Source organism: Scyliorhinus torazame, chromosome 7 (genome assembly GCF_047496885.1).
Source record: "Scyliorhinus torazame isolate Kashiwa2021f chromosome 7, sScyTor2.1, whole genome shotgun sequence".
In the NCBI taxonomy this organism is placed as follows: domain Eukaryota; kingdom Metazoa; phylum Chordata; class Chondrichthyes; order Carcharhiniformes; family Scyliorhinidae; genus Scyliorhinus; species Scyliorhinus torazame.
Genome location: NC_092713.1, coordinates 124,726,375 through 124,740,957, shown reverse-complemented (window position 1 = coordinate 124,740,957; position 14,583 = coordinate 124,726,375).

The following is a 14,583-nucleotide window of genomic DNA, read 5'->3' as shown; positions in this document are numbered from 1 at the left end:
GTCTCCCTCAGGGACCTGCCGCCAGCCGGGTCCCCACACACGCCCCCCTCTGCCCCGGCGCCAACCCTCTCCCACCCCCCCCACCCTCGGCGCACCCCGCCACAGCGCCCGCTCTGACGATCCGTCCTCCCTTTGGTCCCACCCGGGGATGAAGATGATGTTGACACGCTCCCGGAGTCACCGACGACCGAACCGATGCCTGAATCGCCACCAGAACTGCGTCGCTCTCAACAATGGATCAAGGCGCCCGATCGTCTAGATTTGTAACATCTTTCTTAAATTTTAAACTCCTGAATGTAAATAGTTTTCCACCACCCCCGCTGGACTCTTTTTTAACAGGGGGTGAATGTGGTAGTCACTGTGGTAGCCACCACTGTTGTATTGTATATACCGCATACGAGGGGTATTACGGTAAGGCCCCTGTACTATAGGTACGGGGGTAGATCCCTGCCTGCTGGCTCCGCCCAGTAGGCAGAGTATAAATGTGTGGGCGGACCTGGAGGTAGGAGGACTGATAATGGGAGGGGACTTCAATACGGTGCTGGACCCAGCACTGGACCGCTCCAGATCAAGGATGGGAAGGAGGCCGGCGGCGGCCAAGGTACTTAGGGGGTTTATGGATCAGATGGGGGGAGTGGATCCATGGAGGTTTGCAAGACCGCAGGCCAGGGAATTTTCTTTTTTCTCCCACGTGCACAAGGCATACTCCCGGATAGATTTCTTTGTTCTGGGCAGGCCGCTCATCCCGAGAGTGGAGGGGACGGAGTATTCGGTCATAGCCGTTTCGGACCATGCCCTGCACTGGGTGGAACTGGAGCTGGGAGAGGAGAGGGACCAACGCCCGCTGTGGCGGCTGGATGTGGGACTGCTGGCCGATGTGGTGGTGTGTGGGAAGGTGAGGGGGTGTATTGAAAGGTACTTGGAGGCCAACGACAACGGGGAGGTGCGAGTGGGGGTGGTATGGGAGGCGTTGAAGGCGGTGATCAGGGGAGAGCTGATCTCCATCAGGGCTCATAGGGAGAAGATATAGGGAATGGAAAGGGAGAGGTTAGTGGGGGAGATCTTGCGAGTGGACAGGAGATACACAGAGGCCCCGGAGGAAATATTACTTGGGGAAAGGCGACGGCTCCAGATGGAGTTTGACCTGCTGACCACGGGCAAGGGGGAGGCACAGTGGAGGAAGGCGCAAGGGGCGACTTATGAGTACGGGGAAAAGGCTAGTCGGATGCTGACGCACCAGCTCCGTAAGAGGGCGGCAGCGAGGGAAATCAAAGATGGAAGGGGAGCCACGGTTCGAAGTGCAACGAAAATAAATAAGGTATTCAAGGACTTCTATGAAGAGCTGTACAGATACCAGCCCCCAGGGGGGGAAGGGGGGGGTGAGGCGATTCCTGGACCAGCTGGGGTTCCCGAGGGTGGAGGAGCAGGAGGCGGTTGGTTTGGGGGCACCAATTGGGTTGGAGGAGTTGAGTAAGGGTTTGGGGAGCATGCAGGCGGGGAAGGCCCCGGGGCCGGACGGGTTCCCGGTGGAATTCTATAGAAAATATGTGGACCTGCTGGCCCCGCTACTAGTGAGGACCTTCAACGAGGCAAGAGAGGAGGGAACCCTGCCCCAGACAATGTCGGAGGCGACAATCTCCTTGATTCTAAAGCGAGACAAGGATCCACTGCAATGTGGATCGTACAGGCCGATTTCGCTCCTCAATGTGGATGCTAAGCTATTGGCGAAGGTACTGGCCACTAGGATTGAGGACTGTGTCCTGGGGGTGATTCACGAGGACCAAACGGGATTTGTAAAGGACAGGCAGTTAAATACCAATGTGCGGCGGTTCTTAAACGTAATAACGATGACATCTGAGGAGGGAGAGGCGGAGATAGTGGCAGCTATGGATATTATTGCCTCCAGTACGAGTAAAGCCACTGACCCCCGACCTCATCTATTCCCACACACCCGACAACCACCCCTATTGTCATCCTCCGCCCCGCCCCGCCCAGTGGCCTCTGTCCCTTTGGACCCCATGATACTCTGTGCAGATAGTGGTGCTGATATCATTCCTCCCTCTCAGAGGTCATGATTCCTGGTTCCCATTTTTAAAGACCGGTAGTGATTTGCACTGGCTTGATGTCACAGCTGGTGAGTGGGAAGATTCATTGAAGGCAGGCAGGCGATGTGACGTTAAGTCCGCTGAGTATAATATAATGATTTCAAATTCATGCAAATGAGGTTCCCGCCTTTCCTGGACTTGAACCTGATTGAGCCATCGGACAGGGCCTGGGAACCTCACGATTGGGAATCTTGCCGGTGCAAATCCCGTTTTGGCTGCTTTTGAAATTTAACAGCCATTATGGGGTTCGTGCTCATGGCAAAAGCGTCCTCTAAATTGCGCCCCTTGCCTTCCCAGGAATGTCTGTCAGTTTAATCCACCTGGAAATTTTTCAGAAGGGGTCACTTTACAGCATCAGTCATCTTGTTTTCCCTTTAAAGAATAGAGGTCTTCTCTAAACAGTTCAGTATACCCATAGTTAGATTTAGGTTGTTGGCTGTCCTCATTCTGTGATGAATGGTTACTGCACCTTTAATGTAATGATCCCTTTAAGACCGGGTTTGGAACCCTGGGGGACTCCGCCCCCGGCTCCACCCCCCAGGGAGCCATATATAAGGTAATGTTCAGTGGGCAGTGAGCACACTTCTCGGTAGCTGACTGGCTCTCTGCTAATTAAAGCCTTTGTATTACCAATCATCTCTCTCGAGTTGTAATTGAGGGCATCTCATTATCATGATAGATGCCATAAGCAGCAAAGAAGCTACACAAAATATTTAGAATTTTGTTAGTTGTTCTATTCATTGGGAGTCCTAAAACCAACTGTGAATGGCTCTCGCTCTTAAAATTATGCAAAATCTACGCGCAGTCTCTATGAAACTCTAGCTAACCATTTCCATGGTTACAAATGCTCTGATGGTGGCTTTTTATACTGTTCACATGCTCTGCACAGTTTCACTGTGTCTTCCACATCCTTATCTAACCCTGATCACCAAAGATAGCTTCTCACTCGACCCTTTGTCAAGCTCCTCCCGAAGTGTTGATCGTGAAGATTACATGTAATTAAAAAGGCAAATGGAATGTTAGCGCTTATTGCAAAAGGACTGAAGTATAAAAATAGAGAAGTGCTGTTGCAATTGTATAGGATATTGGTGAGAACACATCTGGAGTATTGTGTCCAGTTTTGGTCTCCGTCTTTGAGGAAGGATGTGGTGGCATTGGAGGCAGTTTAGAGGAGGTTCACCAGATTGATTCAAGGGATGAAAGGTTTGATGTATGAAGAGAAATTAAACAGTTTTGGCTTATACTTGCTGGAGTTTAGAAGGATGATCTGATCGAGGTAGGTAAAATACTAAAAGGGATTGATAAAGTAACGTAGGCCAAATGTTCCCTCTTGTGGGGCACTCCAGAATGAGGGGTCACGAATATAGGTTGAGAGGCGGTAGATTTAGAACTGAGATGAGGAGGAACTACTTCTCGAAGGGGGTGGTGAATTTGTGGAACTCGCTGCCTCATACTGCAGTAGAATCGGAGTCATTAAATGGTTTCAAGAAGGAGATAGATATATTTCTGATTTTAAAAATGGGTTTTCAGGATATGGGGAACATGTGGAGAGGTGGATTTGAGACCAAGACGAGATCAGCCATGATCTGATTGAATGATGGAACAGGCTTGAAGGAGTGAATTGCCTACTTCTGCTCCTAATTCCTATGTTCCTGTAGCAATCACAGTCTGTATCTTTGAGGAACTGCACCCCTGGCTCCCCACATAATACAACTTTTATCAACAAACAACTCATTCTTCTACAAAAAAGTGGCCTAAATCCAGTATCTCTGTAGGCCACCCATTTGTGATATGTTTATAATCTCTTGCTAGAACAATGTCCTGTGAGTTGTTCTACTAATGTCATCTGTGGCAGGCAACTCATCAATGTACAAAAAGAAAAATACATCTTCCCTGTTGGGTTCTACCTTTGATGGAGATAGTAATCCTGATGTTACGTTGGCATTCCAATGATCTTCTGCTTGTCTACTTTTAATGTTGTTACTGATAAACAAACAAAATCAATACCCATCTCTGCATTTGGGCTGCAGCCAAAGTGGGAACTGGAGACCTTTGGATTCAAAAGAGCCATCGGTGATTTTTGATCTGTTTCAATTGTGAAACTACAGCTATACAAGTATTCATGAAATGATCTTACTCCAAACGTTAAAGTCAATGTTTCATGCTCTACCTGAGCATAATTTTGTCCTCAGGCACTGAAGGCAAAGACTTCTCACCATTATTCAACACAAGAGATCACAGCACTTACTCCGTAAGCGTTGTACTGTCGAATAATTTACTTTTACACAATTGGAATGCCTTGTCACACTCCCTTGTTCAATTCAACGGAACACCTTTCCTCAAGAGTTCATTCAATTGGTGTAGTCAGGTGGCCACATTCGGACTGAATTTACTGTAGTAATTCTCAAACCCAAAAAAGATCTGGAGCGGGATTCTCCGATCCCCCGCTGGAGAATCACTGGTGGGGGCAGCGTGAATACCGCCCCGCCGCCGGCTGCCGGATTCACTGCCGCCGGTTTTTCGGCGGGAACATGTTGCGCCGGTCGGGACCCGTTGGCAGTGCCCCCCCCCCCCGGCGATTCTCCACTCCGCGATGGGCCGAGTGGCCGCACGTTTTCGGCCAGTCCCGCCGGCATAAATCAAACAAGGTCCTTACCGGCGGAACCTGGCTCTGCGGGCGGCCTGTGGAGTCCTCAGGGGGGGTGTCCGGAGGGGTATTTAGCCCCGGGGGGGGGGGGGGCACGGTGGCCTGGCCAGCGATCGGGGCCCACCGATCTGTGGGCGGACCTGTGCCGTGGGGGCACTCTTTCCCTCCGTGCCGGTCGCTGTAACGATCCGCCGTGGCTGGCGTGGAGAAGAACCCCCTGCGTTGGTTAATGGCAGAACACACTGGCGCTCCTGCGCATGTGCCAACTCGGGCCAGCCGGCAGAGGCCCTTCGGCGCCAGTTGGCACGTGTCCATCCCGCTGGCACCGGTCTAGCACCTGAAGGTGCGGAGGATTCCGCACCTTCCGGGCGGCCCGACACTAGAGTGGTTCACACCACTCTTTGGTGCCGGAGGGCCCGCCTGCCGGATACCGAAGAATCCCGGTCCTGAGCTCAGAGGTTTTCTGAGGGTAAATGTCACATTTCTTACTTTTTTCTTTATTTTTTCAGTAGATGTGGGTGTCGTTGGCAAGACCAGCATTTGTTTCCCATTCCACTTCCCCTTGAACTGAGTGGCTTGCTAGGCCATTTCAGAGGGCATTTAAAAGTTAACCACATTGCTGTAGATCAGGAGTCACATGAAGGCCAGACTGGGTAAGAATGACAGACTTCTTTCGTGAAAGGAATCAGTGAACTAGATGGAGCTTTGCAATTGATGATGGCCATGTTCACCAGCCCCGAGACCAGCTTTATATTCCAGATTGATGAATTTAATTTCTACCAAGGGTGGGATTTGAACCCACGTACCCATAAATATTAGCCTTGCCTTTAAATTACCAGTCCAGTGACATTCCCATTACCTGGTGACATTACTACTACTCAAGCATCTTACCCCATTTCTTGAATCTTACTCTTGGAAAATGGTATCCCGTCTTTGTCCACCCGCTAACCCAAGTATGTTGCAGAGTTTCAAAACATCTCACATTAGTCTGCCTTCACCCCTAACTCCATGCTTTCCCAAATATTGGAGCACCTTTATCAGACCAACATAGGTCTACCTGTTTGAAGCTGAAGTAAGTTTGTCATCCTAGTAGTGCAATATTGCCTGAATTCCGTGCAAAATGTGGTCATTACCCCTTGAAAGATTCTGGTGGCTGAAGAAACACCAAATGGCAGCCTATGAAACTGAAATAGACCCATCTGAATATTTAAAGTTAAATATGACTTAGTAATCGTCTAACTTAAGTTGCAGATTGATGTTTATCAGTTCTAACTTTGAGAAATCTGGTCTCCCGACAAACAACATTGTGAACAGATCCTCCAGATTTGGCAGAGTATCACGCGGATTACATTCCAGTACCTGATTTACTGTTAATTTATAATCACCACATATTCTCACACAACCGTCTGACTTTGGTGCTACCAATATGGGAGATGCCCAATTACTCTGTTCTACATTCGAGGTAATGTTCTCAGCCTTGGTTCTTTCTGTACTTTTTACTTTAAAGCATAAATTATTGGACAAAGCCTGCAATAAACTGGTCTTGCATTCCTCTCAACCCACACATTAACCTGATATCTTTGGGTAGGTTTACTGCTCTCACTAACCACCTGAGAGTACTCTGTGATGATGGCATCACAAGTTGTGAATTTTGTTTCCACATGAGAAAGGTCCATTTCAGTTCAGCTCGAGGAATGAGCAAAAGTCTTGAACGTTTCAAAGACCTACTGTTGCTAACTTTTGGTTGGTTCAATTGGCTCTGTTTTATAACCTTTGCTCGAGAGTCGCCAGGTATTTTTATGATACCGCCACAAGGTTCAAGTTCAAGTAATGATCAATAACTCAATACACCAATTAGTAAGATTCAAATCAAAGCACATTTATTGTACACAGTAAATCACTACTCATGCATAAACTCTACTTTCTAAGCTATTTCAATAACTAACAGGCCTATACTTAGCTTTGGATTGGCCCACCAGGTCAGGGGAACAAATGGCCTTTCGTTCGGGTTCTGAGTCAGTGGGATTCAAAAGCTGGTATGGACTGGTAGCTAGGAGCGCCTATCTCGTCGCGAGCGTTGACTTGAGACTTACGTTCTTTGGAGGCAGTTGGACAGGTAACTGTCAAGGGTTGGTTCACGTTGCTGAGTGACCCTGTCAAGAAGGATGATTTGAACTTGGGGGCTTTACTTTATAGTCCCCAGGGGCTTCCCGCCTTTCGGGGCGGACCCCGTACCTGGTTTCAAGTGATTGGACTTTGTTCCAATCGCTTGGTTCGATTTCTCCAATGCTGGAGCGGTTCCCTGATCGATGGGCGGTCTTGAGGTGTCCGTTAACCTCTTTTGTGTTGGCTCCTGCTGGCGCCGAGGAGTCTGGCTTGGCCTTGTTTACCTTAAATGTTTCGATTGTTCCCGGGGATCGCTCATTAGTATGTAGATGGCTGCTACATTATTATGCCAATGGTTGCTGGTCTCGATGCTGTCTGGGCTTTTGCAGAGTCTAATACACAGTAAACTTGCACCTGCTAGTTTCTGCCTGTGTTGGCTGAATTTCCCTTCAGCCTTTGCTGTTCTCCATTTTACGTCGGGAATTGGCCAACCCAGGTGGCTACACATCCCTCCTTGTGATCCTAACGCGAAGCGTGAAGGATCACATAACTGCGTTGTTCTTCATTCCCTGACCCGGCGACACTCTTTTATGGCCTCTACACTGGCCATAACTATGCAGGAAAAGTTTTAACTGACAATTATAAGTGGCGCTATGCCAAAACAGGGACATGCATAACAAAATAAGAAAAACGGTACCTCTAACTATCCTCAATAAACTACACTCGCTCAAACATTCAATCATACTAACTTCCTAAATAATACAAACAAAATCATAGCAGCATTATTCATATTTTTCCTGGCTTGGCAGTCAAGCTCAGGATTGTACAATCGCTCATGAAACATTTCTTTATTCACAAAAAGGAACGCAAACGAATGTTCTTTATCATAGATCACGGGGTCGGGGGTCTGGTCATAACCGAAAATAAGGGATCTTATCCTATATACCGGGGTGCAAGCGCGGTAGGCTCTCCTTGTCCATTTTCTCAGACGACTAGTCTGCACGATGCAGCAGAGTATCGCCAATACTAATAGGGATTCTATCAAGTAGGACAGGGAGTACCAGGTTATAAACCTGTCACACCAAGATGGTGTGGTGTCGCTTGTGACTGGGCTCTGGGTACTGTGGGGAAGTGAATCATTAACAGCTGGGGGAGTTGAGGTCAGGGGGTTCATGTTCGTGCGCAACCAAATGTCCATTAGGGTTATGAGCCACGCGGAGGATGTCCTCATGGTTCTTCTTCTTCCACTCTTTTCTTTTCTCTTCTCTTCTCTTCTCTGGTCCTGGAGCTTCTGGAGTTCTGTGGGATCAAGCATAGTGTCTGTTACTATCTTGGTTTAATATCTCGTACGATAGCCTGTCTGTCCTTTAGTGCCAATTACTCCCTTTCTAATTGGTCACTATGTGTGACTCCCTCATTTTATTTTTCAACAACCGAATTTTAGGACAAGACACACTTACAAATAATGAACCAGTGCGAGCCGTCTCGCAGACTGTGCGATTTACCATCCAAATGTTTCAGGATGTAAATAGCATAAGGTTGGCAACCTAAGGGTCACCTGAAAACAGAAGAAAACTTTTTGAACAAAACCTGCCGAAATGAGGTGCGTATGGGCCGCGACGGGTACGATTTGGATGAAGTCCCCGGATAGGATGGTGACCAATGCCGTGTGTGCTCTACCCGAGCATAGCTGACCAGAGGGGGGTTCCCAGGCAGGGCGGGTCCCAATGCCGTTTCTCCACTGCCTGAGAAATGTAGTCATTGTGGGGGGTTGCCATATTGGTTCTTCCTTCGAACCAGAAGGGCAGTTACGAACGGGGGTCTGGCAAGCTCTCAGAGGTTTCTGCTGATGAGTGTGCTGACAAGTTCTCAGAGGTTTCAGCCGAAAAATAAGGCGTGGGGCCGTGGAAAAAATTTCCGATTTCACAAACAACATTTAACAATACCACTAACGAACAACATTAAACATGCTGCAGGTTCCATCAGAGAGGACACCGTTTTCTCCCAAGCGGTTCCTTTTAAAACATCATCTGGACACCTTAGTTAGCAGTTGTGAACAGGGTCGCAAATTGGTTATCGCTTTGGGAGTCAGACTCAAAGTCGTCATCTCCCAGATGCCAAACTCTCGAGTGTATCAGGGCGGATAGGGCTGCATGGTGTGATTTGGGATCCCTCTCGTCATTCCGGACGAGTCTGTATGAGTTATCTCGGTGCCAAAAGGATGTGTCCAATTCTGTTGGAATGTAGTCGGGGTCGTCATTGTAGGTGGGTGGTCGGTGGTGGGGTTTGTTGGGGAAAGTGATGGTGAAGGGATCACTCGAATCGTGGTCAGATTCGCTGGGTGTGGGTCCTGTTGCATGGGGATAGTAGGGAGGCGTGCTGTGGCTATTGTCCGAGTCACAGTCGCTGTCGCTGCTGCTGCAGTCTGTGGACGTTCCGGGGCGAAGTGTATATTTCGGGGGTGGAGTCGAGGTTGAGTGCGTGGCTGGGGTGGACGTGTCCTAATAAAAATTCTGTGCCTTTCATGGGGCATCTGCTCATGAGGGTGTGTGGGGTGTAACCTGTGGAAGTTGAAACCGTATTTCGCAAAAACATCAGCGCAAAAGGGAGGACTGAATCCCAAGTGGTGTTGTTTTGCTGGACCATTTTTCGGAGGGTAGCTTTTAGGGTGCGATTCATGCGCTGCACGATACCACTCGACTGGGGTTGGTATGCGATGTGGAATTTTTGGGTAATGCCAAATATCGTGAGGACGTTCTTCATGACACGTCCCGTAAAATGGGAACCTTGGTCAGATTCAATGCTGCGGGGGAGTCCCCATCTCGTAAAGATGTGGTGGGTTAAAATCTTGGCTGTGGTCTTTGCAGTGTTTGTTCTGGCTGGGAATGCTTCCAACCATTTTGTAAACGTGTCTATCACCACGAGTACATACTTATAACCATTCCTGCAAGGGGGCAATGGTCCAATATAATCGATCTGGAGGTTAGTCCAGGGGCCATTAATGGGTCGGTGTGACTAAGCTGAGCCTTTTTGGCATATCTGTCCGGATTGTTCTGGGCACAGATAAGGCAATTCTCAACGTAGTGAGTTACATCTTCTTTTAAACTGGGCCACCAACAGAGCTGCCTGAGGTGGGCTGTAGTGGGATCAATTCCCTGATGTCCATGACTGTCATGGAACAAACAAATGAGCTGATTCCTGTCCTGTTCAGGACCACATAAAGGGTGTCTTTTAACACCACACCGTCATGTGTGGTCAGAGCATTTTTAAGTCTCTCTTAAGGTACCGTAAAGTTTCCTTTCAAAATCTCCATGAGATTGCTGTCCTGCTACTGGGCCTGCACTAAATCCTCGATAGCAGTCTGCGAGACCTGAACTGCATTCACTGGTGCACTTTCGGGGGGTGTCCAAAAATATCCGTGCCTGGAACCTGCTTTTGCGAATGCGTCAGCCTTTACATTTCCAGGGGGGGAGGAACGATGGTGACTACGAACTTTGATGATTCCAAAGGTCCTGTTCTGTGCTCTTTCTAAAATGTGACGGAGCAATGGGGCTGAGGGGAGGGGATTTCCGTCTGCGGAAACAAATCCTCTTGCTTTCCACAGGGGTAGGAATTCCGTAAGGCTGTTGCAGCCATAAAGGCTGTCCGAATATATGTCTGCTGGGCTGCGGAAGGAATCTGGGTGTTCCACTATGTACGCGATGGCCGCAAGTTCTGCCGCCTGTGCGCCTAAGTATTGCTATTTCTTCTAGGGCGCGTCCGTGCATGTCCTCGACGTAAATGCCGCATCCTGTTATGCGCTTCCCTTCTAATACTGTGGAAGAACCATCCACATATATCCTAATGGGTTTGCACGTGTCTGTGTGCTTGGGGCTCTGGGTTGAACTACCTATCTTTCTGGGGGGTGATTTTGCAATAAAGGGGCCTGTGTTGTGGTGTGGAGAGATGATTTCACATTCATGGGGGGTTCCGGGGTACTGTAGGTTATCTGCTAAGAAAGTGTGGGCCTTTGTCCTTTTAACAATGATGTCCCGTCCCTGCAAAAGAAGGGTCCATCTGACTGCTCTTATTTGACTAACTGTACCGTCCTTAAGTCGTCCGTCCAGTAAAGGTTGGGTGGGTGTGTGTTCCGTCAGGATTATGATGGGGTTTAGTCCGGTTATGTATGAAAAATATTGTACTGCCCAGAATACTGCAAGCAGGTGCCTTTCACAGGCTGAAAAGCCCTGCTCCACAGCATCTAAAACTCTGGAGGAGTAAGCCACGGGCCTTAACTGTTCGTGCCGTTCCTGGAGGAGCACGGCCGAAAGCGGGAGAGCGGGTCTGGAACCTGTAGTGCGGGGGCTGCACTGACTGCTATTTTCAACGAGTCCACAGCATCCGTATGCTGCGGAAGCCATTCCCAGGGGGCTCCTTTCTTTAGGAGGTCTGAGAGGGGTGCTACCTTGCTAGCGAAACCGTCAATGTGGTTTCGGCAGAAGCCAACCAGTCCTAAAAATGACCAGAGGGCTGAAACATTCTGGGGAAGGGGCAATTTGGCAATCGAGTCAATTCTTTTGTGCTCGATCTCATGTTTACCATGTGTGATGATTGTACCCAAATATATCAACCTTGTTTTCCAAAATCTGGGCCTTTTTGGGGTTCACTTTACAACCAATCTGCTGTAGGAGTTCGGACAGAAGCTCGATGTGCTCTTCCTTGGTGTCTGCCTGCAGTAGTAGGTCGTCTATGTACTGGACCAGACATTCGGGGCGAGAAAATTTGGCTAAACCATTTGCCAGCTGTCGGTGGAAAATGGAGGGGTAGTTGTGGAATCCATGTGGAAGGCATGTCCACGTGTCCTGCTGGTTTTTAAAAGTGAAGGCAAATTTGTATTGGCACGCTTTTGCCAATGGAATGGACCAGAATCCATTACTGATGTCCAAAACTGTGAAGTATTGTGAGTTGAGTCCCTGTTTGAGCATGGTCTCGGGACTTGTGGCTACCATGGGGGCTGCTGCGGGGTGACTTTGTTGAGTTCCCGGTAATCGATGGTCAGTCGCCATGATCAATCGGGCTTTCTCACTGGCCAAATCGGGGCATTATTAGTAGAGGCTACTGACCTAAGTACGCACTGCTCTAATAAGCTGTCGATCACTTTTGCGATTTCTCCCTCTGCCTCTTGGGGAAATCCATATTGCTTTTGGGGTCTCGGGTCAGGTCCTGTGATTTGTACTGAACCAGTCATCCGGCCACAGTCGTGTTTGTAGGTCGCGAATGCTGTCCTGTTCTTTTGTAAAACTGCCCTAACCTGCTTGTCCGTGCTAATCGTAGTCGGGTCAAACCAAAATTCGCCTACTGCGCTAATCTTGTTGGCGTATTCTCCTATGGTGAGCGTTGCGGGGGCTCTTGCGGATTTTGCCATTTTCCAGACACATATCTCTGCGCTGTCTCACTCAATTCTTCCCAATCAGCGCCGTCTTCCTCATCTAGCTGTGATCCAAAGGTTTCCTGGAATCCTTTTTGAACTGAAAGCAGAGATTGCAGTTCTGCAATCTGCTTCCGGCACTTCGCGTGATCTAATGAGCTTTGTCTTTGCTCCATGGTGGCAGCATGGAGTGCTCTTAACGCTGCCTTCAGGTCACTACACTGCCTCTGCAATGCCTCTACCTGCTTCTCTGTTTCCTCTCATACCAGGACTGCACGTTGCATGTCCTGATAGGCCTTTTCGTACTGGGATTGGAAGCTGCTTAAGTGCGCCAGACAAGACTGGTGTGCCCCCTTGGCATCATCCACCTCTCCGTCTTTTTGCTGCCAACTTCCTCCTTAACTCTACGTTCTCTTTCTCTCCCTCGCTGACATCAACCTTGCTCATTCGATGTATGCCTTCTATCTCTTTTTGGAGCATCCTAACGACCTCCTCTGTGCCTCACAATTGTGCCAAACAGGACACGATTGCCATCGGCTTGCGAGCTTTTCCTAAGCTCTTCTTGTGAATCTTGCTCAGGTTCTCCCACCAAGTATGTCCTATACTCCCGGGACCTGTTTCCTCATTTTCACAGAATTCGCTCCAAAAGGGGCCATCCTTTCCCTTTGGAGGTACTTTCTGATTTCCTCTTCCCAAACTGGACACTGTCCTACTCTACTGCTGCTGGTCGCTGCGACCGCAAATTCTTCTGGGTTCATGAGGCGTTGCATTGCCTGCATTGCCATCTTTCCTATCTGAATGCTTTCTTAAATTTGGAACAAGGGGGACTAAGGCGGTGCTGTAATTACGGCTTTCGCTATTTTCCGGAATACAAACTCCCGACAGTTTTGTCGCAACAAAAAAATCTATCAGTATTACCTTATCGCCCTGTTAGTTACGCATGCATTTACACACTTCCGAATTATGAGGATTGATCAGAACTGCTTGAACACTTGTGGTTTTTCTGTTCCCAATTGGATTTCTAATTCAAATTTTGGGTTCTCCCGGAGTGGTTAAGCCACTTCTAGATCAGGTCCCATCAGGATGTCGGCAGTAATATGTTGCTAACTTTTGGTTGGTTCAATTGGCTCTGTTTTATAACCTTTGCTCGAGAGTCGCCAGGTATCTTTATGATACCGCCACGAGGTTCAAGTTCAAGTAATGATCAATAACTCAATACACCAATTAGTAAGATTCAAATCAAAGCACATTTATTATACACAGTAAATCACTACCCATGCATAAACTCTACTTTCTAAGCTATTTCTATAACTAACAGGCCTATACTTAGCTTCGGACTGGCCCACCAGGTCAGGGGAACAAATGGCCTTTCGTTCGCGTTCGGAGTTTGCGGGATTCAAAAGCTGGTATGGACTGGTAGCTAGGAGTGCCTATCTCGTAGCGAGCGTTGACTTGAGACTTATGTTCTTTGGGGGCAGCTGGACAGGTCACTGTCAAGGGTTGGTTTGCATTGCTGAGTGACCCTGTCAAGAAGGACGATTTGAACTTGGGGGCTTTACTTTATAGTCCCCAGGGGCTTCCCGCCTTTCGGGGCGGACCCCGTACCTGGTTTCAAGTGATTGGACTTCGTTCCAATCGCTTGGTTCAATTTCTCCAATGCTGGAGCGGTTCCCTGATCGATGGGCGGTATTTAGGTGTCCGTTAACCTCTTTTGTGTTGGCTCCTGCTGGCGCCGAGGAGTCTGGCTTGGCCTTGTTTACCTTAAATGTTTCGATTGTTCCCGGGGATCGCTCATTAGTATGTAGATGGCTGCTACATTATTATGCCGATGGTTGCTGGTATCGATGCTGTCTGGGCTTTTGCAGAGTCTAATACACAGTAAACTTGCACCTGCTAGTTTCTGCCTGTGTTGGCTGAATTTCCGTTCAGCCTTTGCTGTTCTCCATTTTACGTCGGGAATTGGCCAGCCCAGGTGGCTACACTACTTCCATCATAAAGATCACCGTTTACCTTTTCTCTCCTGTCTGATTAACAACTGGATTATCAGGATATTTGAGGATTTTATGAGCAGTGAAAAACACCTCCAGCTGTTCCAAATGTACACTGAAAGAATCTCAGCCATGGTTATACTCGCCCAGATGTCCAACACTACCTATCGATGCAGCCATCTTCAAAGGTCAGCCCATCCACATGTACCAGCATTTTCTCTAATTCTGGATTTTTAAACCTACTTCTCAGTAAAAAAACCTCAGTTTCTCTGCTGGTTTGTTGGAAACTTCTCCAGCCAAATTTATCGATTAAGGAATCTGTAATCCTAT